The 14,756-nt window shown below is 34.5% G+C and overlaps 1 protein-coding gene across 5 annotated transcripts in view; it reads left to right on the plus strand.

Moving 5' to 3' along the window:
* REV3L (REV3 like, DNA directed polymerase zeta catalytic subunit) overlaps nt 1-14,756 on the plus strand; it is a 175,596-nt gene that overhangs the window by 2,418 nt on the left and 158,422 nt on the right. Inside the window, exon 2 of one of the 5 annotated variants that reach the window (XM_069598110.1) lies at nt 8,003-8,130. The exons of the other annotated variants lie outside the window; for them this stretch is intronic. The gene's annotated coding sequence lies outside the window, so the exon portion shown is untranslated. The remainder of the gene's footprint in view (nt 1-8,002; nt 8,131-14,756) is intronic. 5 annotated transcript variants of the gene reach the window in all.

Below are 14,756 nucleotides of genomic sequence, written 5' to 3' on the forward strand. Positions count from 1 at the left end.
TTTTTTTTCTACACTAGTCATTAAATATGTATCTTTGAGTGATTTGCAAGTTTTGTTTTATAGGCAAGTTTTGTTTGGAAAAAAATTTTACTGAGCTAGTAGTAATTTTATTATATGAAAAAAATTCTTTAAAAAATAATATGGTGTACTTTTGTTTCTCAGTATTAAAAAAAGACGTGAACTAGTCTGCAGAAAGAAATACATATTTCTTTCCTCTTGGCCATCTTACAATAGATTACCAGCATCACTTCTCTTTAAAAAAAACCTGGATTTTTAAAAATACATCTTGAAATGTATAATGTAAATCAGTTTTTTGGTATATACATTGAAAGATACAAAACTTGATACAGAGAATTTCAAACTTTAAGTTGTTAAGGATTATTGAATTGAGTTTAAAATTTTTGTGTTTCCTCAAAAGGTAAAAAATTTTGATGTCACTGGCATACATTTAGAGTTTACAGCTTTCAGAAATCAAGTCATTTCTAGCACATAAAATTAATGTTAATAAGCATAAACAAAAACTATACTATTATCTGCTCCTGAATTCTCTCCCCAAAGAAAACCAGTCCAGCCACCTAGTAAAATAAATTTTGAAAATAATATAAAAAAGAAGTCAATTTGGTTCTCTAGTTTGAATGTTAGAATTTTTAATGAAAACAGATTTATTGTTTGAAATCACAAACTATGTTTATATATCTACTAATTTGTAAAATTAATGAAAAATTGTAACACGGTAAATCTGTGTTACAGACTATCATAAAATTAAGTTTTTCCTGTATAGTAGTTAATTTTGGGAGTCCTCAATTCCTTACGTTGGTTTGGAGAAAATGTTTTTAAACTGAGTTTGCATTTCAAGTGAAATTGTGAAAAATAGCAGCAGAAGAAATCTTCCAAATTGACCATTTCAGATGTACATTATAAAATTTTGAACTGATTCATTTATTAGATTTTTACTAGTTCAGTTTTTCTATTATTGCATGAAAAATATTTTTCTGCTTTAGAAAACAGTCCAGTTGACTTCCTATTGTCCTATGTTTTGAGGGCATATTTGAGTAATTTAAGAAATAAATTTAGTGTATTAGGTTTAAAAGCTCTCATATCGTAAGTTGGTAAAATTTGAAAAGGTATTTTAAAAACTGGTAAATTCAGATTTGAATGGTAAATCCTGACTGATTTAATCCCTTGCTGGTTGAGGATATTGATTCCTGAGAGAATCACTTAAATTTTCTATATGTAAGTGATGGAATTATTTTTAAAAACCCAAAAACATCTTTTGCTTTTTTTTTCACTCATTTAAAAATGACTTGAATATTGTTTTGATATACAATGTATTGAGCAATTTAACAACTTTTTGGTAACTTGTTTTAGTGGAGGGAACCCAGGTTATACCTAACTACAGTACAAGACAGTGTTTTTTATTTTTTCACTTAGATTTGAATATGGTATGAGTGCTCTGGGATTTCACTTCAAAAAAAATCCTTGGGCTTTACTATGAGGAACTGACTCAGGTGAATCTGGGAAGCTGCCCAGTTACCACATCCCAGCTCTTGCTTATTAGTTGCCTGATGTAACTCACTTCATGTTGAGCTTAGATAGCTTTCTCAGTTTTCTCAGCATCAATTTAAAACAGAATTATCGTTTCAAAAGCTTCCCTGCTGAGATGCAGAGGAGGAGTAAATAGAAGAGTGTGATCGAGATGTTCACAAAGCAAGTAATTAAACAAAGTAGGCCAAACAGACTATAGAGGGAGCTGCTTGACTTTGAGATGACTGTAAGGAACTCTGCCATCATCCCCCCACCCACTGCCCAGTCTTTCTCCAGCTAGCAAATTATCAACAACTTAGATGACAAATACTTTCTCTAATAAAAGTCTTGTTTGTTCATAGCTTCTTTTTTTTTTTTTTGCTAAATCATTTAACAGTATTTTAACATAACACAATGCCTATTGAATATAAATATTAGAAAGATTTTTCAGGAGCACTACTGAGATATAGTGTTTTACCACAAACAAAATTAGTCACTTTAGTCGGTATCTGAAGCCTGAGTTGCAAATTTTATTAGGTTTCTGTGTTACGCTTGACTTTAAATAACCCGTAAGTTAATCAGAAGCTTATTAAACAGGAGTCCTCTAAAATCTGTGGACACAGTGGAATCTTGTAATATGTGATTCAGTTCATTCAGTGAACACTTAATGAGAACTTAGTACATATTATTGAGCTGTTTTTTAAATGAACAACTTTTACCCTCCACAAGCTCACAATGTAGGAGAGATGATAGACATGTAAACATAATTCAAACATAGTTTAATTGGAATATAAAAGAAATGTGTATAAGACAAAGTGAGGACTCAAAGTGGACATGTTCAGTGACCACCTGGCAGGCCAAAAGGGGAGTCAGGGAAGGCTTCATGAAGGAAGTATGGATTAAGTCATTTTAAAGGAATTTCAAAAGAATTTAAAAATTCTAATAGAGGAACAGATACAAGGTAATTCACAAATGAAAAGAAAACTGCTCTTGGCCTAGTAGCTTGGCAATGCATAGCAGAATCCTTGAAATGTTGTTTTTTGACCCAATAATTTCAGTTTTAGGGATTTTGATCTATGAATGTAATTCTTTTGACAAAATCTGATTATCTTTTGAATCCGTCTATTTCTTTCATCCATCACCACCCTAGTCTAAACTACTAGCATTTTTGGATGCATTTACAACAATAGCCTGCTAATCTTGGCCTACCCCAATCTATTCTGTTCCCCTCTAATCTGTTTTCTATACTGTAATCAGAGGGATCTTTTCAAAATGCAAACCTTATTATATCCCCCTACTACTCGGTATGCTTCAGTAGTTTTCCATTGCATTTAGGATAAGGACAAAGCTACATGTCTTATGTGGTGGCGTCTACATGTCTTACAAGGTCTTGCACAGTTTGGCCCCTACCTCTCTATCCAGTCATGGCTTGAGCCGTGTCCTTCTTGCCTTGCTCTTTATGTTCCAGCCATATTGACCTTATTTCAGTCCCTTATTCTTGCCATGCTCCTCCCACAATGAGGCCTTTGAACCTGCTGTTCCCTCTGCCTAGAATGTTTTTCCTTTTCCTTCACCTAAACTCCAATTTATCTTTCCTCAGGGAAGCCTTCCCTACCATAGACTCTCAAAGCTTCATAAACTCTCCTTCATAACACTTGCTATAGTTGTCATTTTTATATACATGGGAGATTAATGTTTGTTTTTCCCAGTTACCTCCATAAATGCTGGTAATGTGTTCATTTTTGCTCACCATTATGCAGCCAATGGTTGCTTACCACAGTGCTTGAGATTCCAAGCATTTGTTGCAAGAATTAATAAATAATAGATGATAGGCGTAACAGGGAACAACCTCAAATGTTCAGCAACCGAGAAGTGGTTACATAAATTGGGCATATTTAGTAGAATTTGTCATTAAAATCATGTTTTCATGATTATTATATAAGTATAATATAAAATAATACAGGAAAGTGCTATCAGTATATTATGTGAGAAAAATCAGTTTATGAAATAATAATTTATTAAAAATGCACCAAAATATAAAGGTTGCTTATCTCTGGGAGGTGTAGTTTGTATTTTTCAGCTTTTCTTCAGAGAATATATTGATTTTATAATTTGGAAAAAATATATATACAAAACTAAGGAAAAACTATCAGAAATATGAGAAAAAGCCTTGAGTTTGATATTGGGCTCTCAAATAAGTATCAACTAAAATATGTGATTGCATGATGAAAGTGTTGAATATGATTATATAAATTCAGTTTAGGAACTGCAGAATTACTATATTAAAGAAAGCCAATAATTTCTGGTTTTATTATACTTATTTATATGTAAACTGATTTTAATTTTAAAATGTTTTGCAGAGTAGCATGTCTTTGACACAGCAAAATGAAATAGAGCAGAGGTCAGAAATTGACTTGTGTGTAAGAACTTAAGTGTATGATAATGGAAGCTACCTTTCCTATTAGTAGGGAAGAAGATTCTTTAATCCTGAGTGTTGGAATAGCTACTTAGTCATCTGGAAAAGTAAAAACTTTGCTTCCAGATGAGTCAGACGATTTAAATGTAGAAACAAACAAAAAAGGTAAGATAATTATTTTAATCTGGGAATGATGAAGGCCTTTTAAAATATGATACAGAACTAAAGCCAGATTGCTGAGTTTTACAGTGTAAAGTAAAATTCTATATAGAGACAAAAATCATAAACTTAAAAGAGAAATAAACTGGTAAAGCTTATTTGTACACTTTTCACAAAAGACTAATTTCCTCTTAATATACAAAGAGCTCCTAGAAAATAATCCAATAGAAAAAGTGAACAAAGAGAATTCTTAGGAAAAGATGTGTGATTTTATTATAATGAAGATGTAAATTAAAACTACAACGTACCTTTTATACCTAATTAGAAAGGATTGATTATACAGTAAAACTTGAGGAGGATGAGAGGAAGGGGAAATGGGCATTCTCACATATTGCTGGTGGGAATATAAAATGTTCGTTTTCTATGGAAAACAATTTGGAAGTCGTTTTCAGAATTTAAGATGCGTATATATTTTGGTAGTTCGTCTTCCTCTTTTGGAGGGAGAGGGGTTCTGCATTGCGCAGCTTCTGGGAACTTGCCCTACCGTGAATTGAACCCAGGCCCCTGGAAGTACAGAGGTCTAACCACTGGACTGCCAGGGAGTTTCTCCCCCTTGTTTTTTATTCTTTCTTTTCTTTTTCATGTACATTTTGATCTAGCAGCTTCATTCAAGGATTTTATCCTCTAAAAGATTTTATGTATGTGTCAAATGAGCATGTAAGAATATTTGTGGCAGCATTGTTTGTCATTGCAAAAGGTTGGAAATAACCTAAGTGTGAATCAGTAGTTAAGTAAATTATGGTGTATCTCTCCAGTGGAATACTAGGCAAGTCCTTAAAGTGATGAGGCAGTACTATATGTACTGCTCTGGTGCCATGTCTAAGATATATTAAAAGGAAAAAAGGCTAGATGCAAGGCTCCATATGTGGTATGCTACCATTTGTATGGCTTAAAAAAAAAATACACACACACACATATATATATATATAATATAAATTAAATATTTATATGTAAATATAAATATATATTTATAAATATATATTGTATATATATGTACACATATATCTGAAAGGATACATGAGAATTTTGCAACAGTGGTTGCCTCCAGTGAGGATAACTGGTGGCCTACAGGACAAACGTGGGAATCTAATTTTTTTTTAAGTTTACTCTTCAGTAACTTTTGGAGGTTTTTTGCCATGTGCGTGTGATACTTATTCAAAGTTAATTTTTTTAGATTATGTTGTGCTTGCAACAATTGGTAAAAAAGAACAAAAATATATAAGGTCATAGTAGTCATAAATATTTAGTTGTCCAATGATTACTGCAGTACTGTTTAATTTTAGGTTTTAGTAGAGGTCTTCTAATTCAGAGCTTCCGCTTGATGTTGTGTGGCTCTCTGGAGGTGGTAGACCCTAGTGGGGTGGAGTGTGAAGGCAGGCTGTGGGGCTCCTTAAGCAGATCGAATGATGAGCACAGCACAAGTGTGTTAGTCGCTTAGTCGTGTCTGACTCTTCGCGACCTCCTAGACTGTAGCCTGCCAAGCTCCCTTTGGGATTCTGTCCATGGGATTCTCCAGGTGAGAATGCTGGAGTGGGGTTGTCATTCCCTTCTCCAGGGGATCTTCCCAACCCAGAAATTGAACCTGGGTCTCCTGCATTGCGTGCAGATTCTTTACCATCTGAGCCACCAAAGAAGCCCCATGATGAGCACAACCAGCAGTTATTGCTCTATTTGGTATTTTAAGTATGTTAAAGAAAGTGCTTTACCATTGATACTTGAAATCTGCTTCAGCCAACCAGAGACTGTAGCTGCCTCTTATGGAGAAGAGATCGTGAAACTGTTACTGGAGTTTGTATTCTGGGTGCTTGAGAGAGCATCATCCGATGATGAAAGGACAGGGTGGCAGGATGTTGCTCTGGGCCCTAGCTCTTAGCCTATACTTTGCCTTTATTGGATCCTCTCAGCCATTTTCTGATGTGCCATTTAGCTTGCTGAAAGGTGACTGCCTAATAGCATATTTATGTTCTGCAAAAATTAAGCATCATTGTTATTTTGAAATGTCCCTAATGTGGAAGAGGTTGGATTTGAAATCCATTCATATTGCTACAAGCTTTGTTTAATTTTCTTTCATAATTATATAGAGAAAATATAATTTTTTTTTCATCAAGCACAATGTTGATGCCTCCAAAAGACTTCTTATTGGCTATTGTGCTGAATGAATATTATTTACAATGTGAAAGGGGTTGGAAAACAGTGTTCTGGTGAAATTCTTTCCTTTTATTTAAAGAAAACTGATGTCTAGATAGATTAACTCAAGGATTTGTCCAGTGTCCTGTATCCTATAATTGGTTGGTGTGGGGCTGGGTCTAAAATCTGGGGATTTTGACTCTCAGCCCTTACTACCTCACACTGTCTCCCCACGTCTGAGAATTGGAAAGGCCTTGGTTATAATTGGAAAACAAACATACAGAAGTTTAGAGGAATTGTTAAAAAAAAAAAAAAGCATCTACACAGTTTAGAAATCTCAGAGGGCCTACCATGTTCAATAGTGTTTAGACTTCCCATAGAATAGGTTGTAGCTGCATTTGTTTTGTGATGATTGTAGCTCTCTCTTTTAAAAAAAATGTCTATAACATATATGTCTATAGATTAGTCTATAACAAGAATTTAGGACAGATATAAACAAAAATTGATACTAGAATTGTATGTGTATAGTTTTCCAAAGGGAAAGGCAATGGATCAGGAGACCTTTCAGAGTTCCTCTGGTACTGTACTTAAACATTTTCTGGTCTTACTTTTAATTTGATTAGAATTTGTTGAATTAAAAATGAGTGGAAAATGAGTTTTTAAGTAGGTTGGGTTTAAGTAGGCTTCAGAGGGTGTTGCCATTAGCCTTATATATATATTTCCGGGAAATACTTGGAAACTTACTAAGATATGGAACATGGGATGGGGTCTGTCACTTTTGGTACCTGACTGCCTTTTTAACACCACAGTAATACTGAATGAGAGAGGAAATAAATAATAGGAGTTGAGGTACAGTAAACTGGGTAAAATTGTGTTAACTTAAGAGTTTCCAGATAAGGCAGGAGTAGGTGTCTTAGGCAATTTAAAGAAAAATTCTTCACTGTCTGGACATAAAGTAGGTGCATTTTGAGGCTAAAACAAATTATAAGTAAAATCTTCTTAATGACAGTCTGTGTAACCTTTTGGTGTGTGGTTGGGTGGGGTATTTTTTGTTTTTGTTTTTTTTGTCATTTTTTAAGTTTTCCAGATGACCTGTGTTTTTTCCAGTTCTTGGTAGATTTTTAAGTATTTCATTTTTAAGTGAAAAATATTTTGTTACTTAATTAGTATTGGCAAACTGGACTGTTTTCTGCAGCAGAAATTGAATATATGCCTAACAGAGTAAATTTGGAGAAAAAAGGGCAGTAATTGTCTTTGGAAAATTTAAGGTTTTTTTGGTCCAATTCTGTTTTCTTTTTAGATGATAGCTGTGGGAAGTACCAAGATGTTGAGGTCAGTTTCCTTGGGGACAGTTATTTAATTTTCTTTGGGTTAAGAGAGCATTTACTATATAAATGATTCAAAGAATTTTAAAAAACGTGTTACCTCAAAAATGCTTGTGTAATATATAACAGTTTAACAACAGTTTTCTATTTTTCTATTTATTATAATTACCAAGGAAGTATAACAAGAATTAAAAGAACTATCTTATTTTGCATATATATTTATACTTCAAAGTAAATTTATATATTAAACTAGCTATTGTTTGAGATGGTGAAATGCAAGACTCTGTAAGTAATACATGTTGATATGTGGAAAAAAATGTGAAGTTAAAACATGTTGGCATACTCTTAGTTTCTCAGAACAAGAAAATGACTAATCTAAATTTCATTTCAGAATAAAAACCAAGACAAGCCACATAAAAGCAACCTAAAAATTAATCTGTCATCATATTATTTGTTTTAAAACTATGGAATAAAATATCTGAGGAAGATTTCTCTCAAAATTGTTTTTCTCAATTTCAAGTAAGTAATTTATTTTGGTTGATATATTGGGGATGAGGGGAGGTGGGAGTGAACCTTGGCATTGAAGTTTATAAATCTACTCATCCTTAAAGTAACAACTCAAAGATTAACCACTTGAAAGCCTCTGTGACTCCTTTGCCCATTCCCAAAAGATCCTCTTTGGTTTCCCACAGTCCTAGCCTCCTTTCACGTTGCCGATGAAGGACTGACTACACGGAGTATTGTATTTTTGTCTGTAGGAATAGTCATATGGCACTACCCTCATGTTCCTCCTGCCCCACAGCCCTATTCCAGGACCCTCCTGCTACTGAGAAACCCTGGACAAGTTATTTTATTTCTGTGAGCCTTAATTTCCTCCTCTGTAAAATGAGTTTTAATAATTTCTACCTCACTGGATTATTATGATTAAATACTAGTAACCAGGAACTGTCTGGCATACATAGTAACATAACTATTACTTTCTTTCTAACCGTTCTAAGTGCTTCTTTCTTTTCTAACCCTTCTAAGTACTCTTGCCTGGAAAATCCCATGGACGGAGGAGCCTGGTAGGCTGCAGTCCAGGGAGTCGCTGAGAGTTGGGCACAACTGAGCGACTTCCCTTTCACTTTTCACTTTCCTGCATTGGAGAAGGCAGTGGCAACCCACTCCAGTGTTCTTGCCTGACAGGGGAGCCTGGTGGGCTGCCGTCTCTGGGGTCGCACAGAGTCGGACATGACTGAAGCGACTTAGCAGCAGCCCTTCTAAGTCTAGAATCTGCCACATTACTGTGTGTGTACCAGGTGCTCTTTAAATTGAGTTGAATTGGAATGAAAAATGGAGTTTTTATAGCATTTATTCATTCCTCACAATAGGACAGACTAAACTACCTATATGTTGTGATATAAGGCTTTTTCTGGTCATTGACTCACATGTCTAAAGTCTAGGTGATTACCAGTTTAAAACACTTGAAAAATCTTTTTTTTTTTTTTTTAAGTACCCAACCCAGGCTTGATTTTTCTTTTTAAAATTGTTGATGTATACATATATAGACAGAAAACTATCCAGGCCTGATCTTGCCCCTTCAGTGTTAAGATCAAGGAGTAACTATAGTTTTCCAGTATTGCAGTTTAAGTGAAGTGTATTTCTTATGAAAGAGCCTTATTTTCTAAAGACTTCTTTTTTTGTTGTTTTAAATGGCAGTAGAATGAGTTGGAGGTGTCTGTGCCAGAGGTCATTGCAAAGGTGACAGTAGGAACTATTGCTCCCTTTTTTTGCCTTTTCTGAATTTGTAACACACACACAAATTGAAACCTTTGGTTTTTAAACCCATTTAGAATTGTGAAATGTGGACCAAATGAATTTGTTTGGAGTTTCAGTTTTCTTCATTTTTTAAAAAAATATATATTCCCAGGTTTTGTTTTGCTTTTTAATAAGATTGTCTTTTTTTTTTTTTTTAATGAAGTCTTTAGGAAAATTTTTCAAATTAATTTTGATGTATCACGCTTTGGTTGATGATACTTAGTGGTTATAAAATAGAAGCCAAGTTAGTCAAAAGACCTTAAGTTTACATCATTTTACTAACAGAGGTTATAGATCATTTATTGAGCCCTTTACTGTGTGTCTTATTCTGAATGTTTTAATTTTCACAACTCTGTAAAATAAGTACTTTTATCCCCATTTTACAGTTGAGGAAATGAGGCATGAAGAGGTTAACTAACTTTTGCCTGAAGTTATTCAGCTTATGTTTACTTCATAGCATGTGAGAACTAAAATGAGGGAATATGTACTAGGTCATTAGCTGCATAAACAGAAGCAGGGAAGCAAAATCTGAGATATATGTCTCCTAATACTTCCAGAATCTGATAATAGCCATTATTAAGACATTGATCATGAAGGTATTCTTATTCACTAATTTTTTTTTTATTAAATATACCCTGCAACTTTGTACTGACCCTGTTTTTCCTGAGCAATATTAATGTCTCCTTTCAAATTCATTTTCCCATTTAGACTGAATTATTTTGTTTTCATGTATGTGTTTATAAGGTGGTAGTAGGGCTTTACTATAATATCAAACTGATATAAAAATACTTTTATAAGTTAATTAAACAAATAATATATGAATATGTTCTTGTGAAATTTAAAAAGCAGAAAACAGGTAAAACAAAAATTTTCCTTGATCACCAATCCTATTCACCTCTCCACTGGTATCGATTTTTATATAACAAAACTCCCCCAAAATTTAGTGTATAAAACAATAGCCATTTGTTAGCCCATAATTCTGGCATGGGCTCAGTTCAGCAATTCTGCTCCTGCTTCTGACTGGGCTTGCTTATGTGGCTGGGTCAGCCAAGTGGTCGTCTGGAAGCTATTTGGCCCAGAATGGTGTCACTCATAGTCTGGATATTGGTGCTAGAGTGATGGAGATCTATGTGTTTCCAGCAGATAGCCCTCAGATCATGTAGCCAGGACCGGAGTTGGTGTGGGAGGAGTTTCCTAACTGTGTGACCCACTAGGGGACCATTACTGCTAAAGTACACTATGCCTCTGTTGCTTGCTGACTCATTTTTCAGGAAACATTTGTCAGTGTACAGTGCCTTGTTCTTGAAAAAGTATAGTGTTTAAGCAGTTAATTTACCAATTCAGATAAATTTAGCTAATTTCTTATTCTCACTTGTTTTACACCATTCTGATCATCCCTCAGCATCATTCTTGGTCCCATTCACCCAGAAAATTTAATTAAACGCCCACTAAGTGCACAATAAGCTGTCATGAGGTGAGCTCAGATGGAGCAGTACTGTTGTCAGTACTGCCACTTTATCGTCCAAGTTTCATAAACTTATCTACCTGTCTCTTTCATTTTATGAACAATATTCTATAAAAGCAGATAGCTACAATAGTTTTTTTTTTTTAATGACCAAGAGCTCACACCAGCCTGAATATATCTTGTGTACTACATTTTTTAAATGTCTTAGAAAGATAGTCCCAGTAAGAAAAACTATAATACAGAGGTGCTTTCTGTGCTATAGTTTCCCACCAGCAATAATGAGACTTTTCCCATATTTTCACCAAGGTTATGGTCTCAGATATTTTGATCTTTATCAGTCTAATAGATAAAACATATGGATCTCAGTGTAGTTTTAATTTGCATTCTTTTATTATAAGTGAGATTGAGTGTCCTTCCATATATTTGAGAACCGTTTGTATTTCCTTTTCAGGATACTACTCGATTATCTTGTACCCACTTTTCTGTTGTGAGTCTTGGTCTTTTGATTGTTGATTCCAAGGAGCTCTTCATATATTAGGAAAATTGGTCCCTATCTGTGAATTGAGTTACAAATATTTTTCCTAGTTTGTTCTTATGGTAAATACTTTTTATTTTTTCATTTTATAAAGAAGTTTATATCTTAAATGAGGCGTTTAGAACACATTTAGTTGAATCTTGTGTTGAGTTTTAGGTATGGGAATGGAAGAAAACTTAGAGAACTTAGCTTTCAAAACTCTGACTTAAAATGAACAGTTTCAGAAGGATCCTATCTTCAGTACACTTCTTTCTCTTGTAGGTTTGGTTCTATCATGATAACCGGTCCTTTTGACAGACTAGTCTAAGAAGTAGGATCATCCTTTGGAGGGTAATTTTTAGATGATTGAGTGTATAGCGTAGGTGGAAAATACTTTTGTGTTATTACTTAGAATGAATTGTTAATAATGTTGCTTTGAGTCTTGTCTAGTACAGTGTGTATGTTTTTGTGTGTGTAATGTGTACAGTATATACACACATATATATAGTGGTAGTGTTTCAAGTAATGCTCTCATATAACCCTTTATCTCTTTAGCCAGCTTTTACCTAATCAACCGTATAGCTATCTGAGGGTGGCTACATTAGGCCAGCACTTTTCCAGTGGGCCACAAAGAAGAAAGACAAACAGACTGTGACCTTTTTTGAGAAAGCAAAATAATGCTGCTACCCATATCCTAATAATATCCTAGATTTTTAATAAGGTTGTAAGGAGCTAGGAAGAGAATAGCAGAGGCATCTATGATCTGTGCAGCATCTGACATTATGGAATACTTTGACTTCTTCCCTGGGGTTCTATATAAAAGTGAATTAGAAAACTGCAAGGCTGAAGAGATTAGCGCGTTTTAAGTCATTTAATATAGTTTTTAAAAGTTGTTAAAATTGGCAAACCTTCTTCGTAATAGTTTTACCCAGGAGCATCAAAAAAGCAAAGCAAACAGGAACCCTGAAGTAATTTATAGTGGGAAATGGTAGAAAACCAGTTTTTGCCATGCTTTAGATACTTTTTAAGTTTTCGAAGTTGAGGTATTTATTAGGGTCTATAATATTTTCAGTATCTTTATAAGTGTTCTGTTGCAAAGTTTTCTATTTATTTGATACCAAGTTGTTGCCCTACTATTATTTCCTTGATTAATTCTTTTTTTAAAAAAACTCTAGTATTTCTGAGGTTAATACACCTCACACTGTGTACATTTAAAACAGCTATTTTTTTTCTCCTGAAAAGCTGGTATTAAACTGATGGTACATCTTATAACAGATGACTTCCTGAAGAAAATGTGACATTTCATAATTGGTTTTCATTCTCTACTTAATTTTAATCTAATAGGTCATGAAAGTTTCCCACTTTATTTTGTTCTTTGTTTTTTCCTTGCATCTCTATTTTAACTTTTGTACATTTTGATGTGTCATTTGGTACATAAAGCTTTATAACTGCTATGTCTTATATAACTACTTTTCAAACTAATTTTGGTGAAGAATCTCTTTTTTTCTGATAGTTATTTAAAATACATTAAAAGTAAGTACTAGAAAAATGAAATGAAAAAGAAAACCCAACAGGCAAAATACAAGCTCCCTTTTTTTCATGATTATTAAACAGGTATAGAATTCCCCTGTCAAACTATTATAAGAGTTTCTAGTTTGATACTTATATTGTTGCAAACCTATAACAAACAGTTCATTCGTAGACTGCATTTGAATAGCATTATAAATTTTTTAAAATCAGTCTAAACTCTTTGGTTTCTGTTTTTTGCAGCATAGACTCTGTTTTATGTGTTTTATTAAAATGCATGATGCAGTAAGCATTTTAAAAAGCATATATATGAATTGTAGCTTTAATTACAAAATTTGGGAACAAATAAAAAATACTTTCTTTTATGTAATACAAGGAGTTTAGCTTATTTTAGATTTTTGTACTCTGGGCTTCCCAATTTTTAAGACTGTCTTATAAATGTTGAATGGTTTAAACTGTGTGTCTTCTCTTTAAAAAATCTTTAGCATGTGTATTAAATTTAAACAGAGCAGTTTAAACTGACCTCCATGTATTAACTTGGTGTGGAGCACCGCACGACTGAGCAACTGAGCACAAGCATGAGCACCACTGCTGATCTGTTTATCCCATACTATGTATACCCCTTCTTGAGCTCCAGGATTGATTGATTGATTGATTGATTTTGATTCCCTTAAATACATTTTCAGGTACCATTTTTCATTACAGATTCATTTCTTTGGCAGCTTAAGATGTGCTTAATGTTTGTATAAGCCCCAGGTTTATCAATCTGTGAACAAGAGGCTGTTTACCTGGTCCTGGTTGTTTGCAAGTTGACAGAGTGTGGGAAGTCCAATTGATTGTCTTCACTTTTGCTTATAAACTGATAGAATTGCCCTCCCGGTTATTCAGAGCTAGCAGTTGAGCACAGCCCATTTAGATGAAAACATTCATTTTGTGTGCCCCTGCTGGACTGAGGCTTGTTTTCCCCCATTCTGACTGCACAGTCTCTGACATGTGGGAGCAGACTTACTCTGGGATAACTTGTAGTGCTTTCTGTCTGTCTGTCTGTCTTTACGCCAGAACGTTATATGAAAGTCTCCAGGTTATGAAAGCCCTTAAAACTTCTGATGATTTTTCTCAGTGATGGAAGCTCATTTAACATCCGGAATGAAGAGAGCGGTTCTCCAGTTTTGTTGATAGGGAAAGTTGTGTTTTCAGAATAGATGAAAAAAGAGAGGTATTAAGTGAGAAAACGTAACCTTGGTATTGAGTGAGAAAATACAACCTAACTCATCTTAGAAAGTTTTTAGTAGGGGACCAGTTTCCATTTGAGTGGATTTTGTCTCCCAGGGAGAGAATAACGCAGCATATCTTAAATATTTTAGTGGAAAACTGGAAGAGTTATTTTGTATTCAATTGATTCTAAGATGTTTATCTCTCCTTCCCCATTTTTATAGCTCAGTAGAGGATGTAGCTTACAATCAGTGGTTAAAGAAAGTCAAAGTGTTAGTTGCTCAGTCGTGTCCAACTTTTTGGGACCCCATGGACTGTATCCCACCAGGCTCTTCTGTCCATGGAATTCTCCAGGCGAGAATACTGGAGTGGGTTGTCATTTTCTTCTCCAGGGGATCTTCCTGACCGAGGGATCGAACCCAGGTCTCCTGCATTGCAGGCAGATTCTTTACCATCTGAGCCACCAGCTGTGCTGTGCTTAGTTGCTCAGATGTGTCCTACTCTCTGCGATCCCCTGGACTGTAGCCTGCCAGGCTCCTCTGTCCATGGGGATTCTCCAGGCAAGAATACTGGACTGGTTTGCCTTGCACTCCTCCGGGGATCTTCCCAACCCAGGTTATTGAATCCAGG

The sequence above is a fragment of the Ovis canadensis genome, chromosome 8, assembly GCF_042477335.2.
Source record: "Ovis canadensis isolate MfBH-ARS-UI-01 breed Bighorn chromosome 8, ARS-UI_OviCan_v2, whole genome shotgun sequence".
In the NCBI taxonomy this organism is placed as follows: domain Eukaryota; kingdom Metazoa; phylum Chordata; class Mammalia; order Artiodactyla; family Bovidae; genus Ovis; species Ovis canadensis.